We start from the raw sequence: 3,388 nt of genomic DNA, 5'->3' as shown, positions 1-3,388 counted from the left end.
TTTTATCAGTTATACACTAAGCTCGAAACAATATGAAAATAGGTCTAAAACCTTATGAAAAAATGGGAAATAAAAAGGTAAGTTCTCACCCTTGAAGAACACTTCAAGAACACCAACTCCAGCACCTCTTTTTGATCAAAAACAAACTCAAAACTCTAAAATGAACCCCTTAAAACCTTAGCAACCAAAGTATTGTGTAACACTGGGTGTCTTAGTGAAAACTAAGAACAAAAACCCATTTTGAACACTATTACACACACAACTATAGAGAGAGAGGGAGATATATAGAGAGAGTGATATATATCATATATCACAGGTTGTTCAACCTCTGGAAAGGGAGGGGAGGCCCTCATTTTATAGGAATTCAATTCCTAAGCTTCTTGGAGAAGCCAGCACAAGGGAGCAAATCCCTCCATACACGTGTATGGAGAGGGTGCATTATGGAGCTGGCATAAAATATCTGCCAAAAGCAGATGGAAAGGGATCGGCTGGAAAATATGGCCGATTGACCTACAAAAATGGCCGGCCGACCAAAAACATTGCTGACTGACCAAAATCTTTAGTCGGTAGCAAGAAAACAAGGCCAATGGCCTCAAGCCAAGGCCGGTGAGGTGTGGGGATGGCCAACAAGCCATTCCCTACCCTAAGAAGCAAAAGCACAAGTGTTTGGTACACGACCAAGCACAAAACAAACAAGTCGAGAGGTCTTGAGGCAAGGCGCGCGACCGAAACCTTCGAGCACTCAAGACGAACACGAACATGGATGATCACTGAGTGTTCAAACGGTGACGTCCAAGTCTTGAGGACGGTCAAAAATGGGGTGTCTACAGTTGCCCCTCTTTGACAGAACTCGAAAGTCGTAACAATGACGAAAGTGAGTGTTAAAGCCCAGAGACGACCCATTTTTGACAAGGCCGAAGACTTAGACAAAGCATACAAGCTAGCAAGATATGTGCCCGTAGGCAGGGGCAAGATGCAAAGAGCATGCATGGTGCCGAACATATCTTATGATCATGCAAAGAGAGCAGTAACGAAGCAAATACATACAATAAATGCAACAGTTTAAGCAGGCAGATACAAATCTAACTACATTACATGCAGAAAGGATGTAAGAGAATTATACAATTCTCGTTACGTCTCATGCGAAGAATACAATACCTATCCGGTTCGTCTGGTTGTGCCAGCTTCAAATGAATCGTACATACAATATCGTGCCTATGCGGTTCGTCTAGTCGCGCCAGCTTCAAATGAACCGTACATACAATATCGTGCCTAAAAAAGAAGGAAAACTTAACAGGTACAATATTGTTAGAAACATGCATAGCAATGCGAGTGAGAAGTACGTAACAACGTAAGTGAAGTGTGCATAATCAATGCAAGTAACGTGCGAGACAACGCAAGTGGGAGGATGCAAGACAATGCAACCTAAGGGTGATGCATAACAATGCGGAATTGATGCAAAACAATGCAACCTAAGTGCGACTCATGACAATGTGGAAGGGAGTATTACAATACGAGGAGGGCATGCGTGACAACGCAAGCTGAGTAGGACACATAACAATGCGATTTGAAAATAAGCATAGCAATGCTAGAAAGGCACAAACACATATAAGTAAAGTACACGTGACAACATGTATAATGTGTAAGGCAAGGAAAAGCATACACATGGAAGTAAAGCACGCGCGGAAACGTATGCAATGTGTATAGCAAAGAATAAAATGTACACATGTAAGTAAAGCATGAGTGCTAAAGCAAGCAATGTGTAACCTCCTGAAAATATGCATGAACACATATAAGTAAAGCACATGCGGAAACACATGTAATGTGTGAAGCAAAACAAATATACATATGTAAGTAAAGCACACGTGGAAATGCATGCAATGTGTATAGCAGGAATGAACACATGTAAGTAAAGTACACGCGGAAACGTATGCAATGTGTATAACAAAGAATAAAGTGTACACATATAAGTAAAGCACATGCGACAACATGTACAATGTGTAAGGTAAGGAATAAAATGTACACATGTAAGTAAAGCATGCGTGCTAACGCAAGCAATGTGTATAGCAGGAAAGAACACACGTAAGTAAAGCACACGTGGAAACGTATGTAATGTGTATAACAATACGAGAGGGGAGAAGGGGTGCATAAACACATGTAAGAAAAGCATACGCGAAAACGATGCAATGTGTGTAACAATACGAGAAGGGTGCAGGGGTGCATAAACACACGTAAGTAAAGCATACGCGAAAACGCATGCAATGTGTGTAACAATGCGACAACAGAGAAAGGCACATATTCAACTGAAGCATGGTAAAGGCATGTTATTCATGATGTTGAGATGCAACTTCAAAACAAGACAAGGCAACGTTCAACGCAAGATGCGTAACGAGCGTGCTTTATTAAAGTCAAAACGAAGCAACGTAATACAACAGAATTGAAGCGATTTATGGAATTCGCAAGATACAAAAAGGATACGAGAAAGGATACTTCCCGTATGCACCGAGCATCGCTCGAAGAAGACACGGCTCGAGGTCCACACGAAGGTCTATTAAGGTTCAAAAAGTGCACTTTCTTGCACTGTCTTGAGTAATGAAGGTGCCAAACCACATGATTGACCCGAACAAGGGCGTGGGAGGTGCATCGACCACAAGGGGTGGCCACCGGTATTCAACCAGACATTCTGCTACTTTATCCCCCTTTCACTTTACTTTTTCCTTTTTTACTAGTAGTTTAAGCACATTGTACTACCTCAGGCAGGTTTTACTTTCTCAAAACTATGCACTTTTTGCAAAAGACATGACAGAAATGAAACAGTTATTTTGTTCAAAAAGTATTACATTTTATGCATCGCATCGCATCGCATCGCATTACATAACAATGTAAATGAGATTTGAACCTTGGTTTGAAAAGTAAGCACTTGCCTCGTAATAATCAGGTAGTGAACCGAGTAAGGACAAAAACAACTTGATAAACAAAACAAAGAGCTCGATAAGCTAACCAACTGTAAATACAACTCGATAAGCAAAGCAAAGGCTTAAAGAATGTAAAATACAACTCGATAAGTAGATGTACAACAACTCAATAAACAAGACGAAGTAACAGGTGCTAGTTCGAAAAAACATCATCAGAAGGCATTGGAAGTGGTGTCAATCACTAGTTTTTTAGCATGCTTAACATTTATTCAGCTTAGAGCAAAATTAGAGGCCATCGGCCAAAGGGAGACATCAACGGTAGAAACTAATGGGAATCGGCCAACATTTTAGCCGATCGGCCAAAATGGATGGTCGGTCGGCACTACTTTCGGTCGACCGGCCAAAAATGGTAAGGACCTCAAGAATGTTGACACCTGTCTTCCACTCAACACCTTATCCTTTACAAAAGCTTC

The sequence above is a fragment of the Camellia sinensis genome, chromosome 15 (genome assembly GCF_055761805.1).
Source record: "Camellia sinensis isolate YWXY chromosome 15, ASM5576180v1, whole genome shotgun sequence".
Taxonomy (NCBI): Eukaryota; Viridiplantae; Streptophyta; class Magnoliopsida; order Ericales; family Theaceae; genus Camellia; species Camellia sinensis.
The sequence above is the reverse complement of the archived record's forward strand: the minus strand, read 5'-3'. Positions refer to the sequence as shown.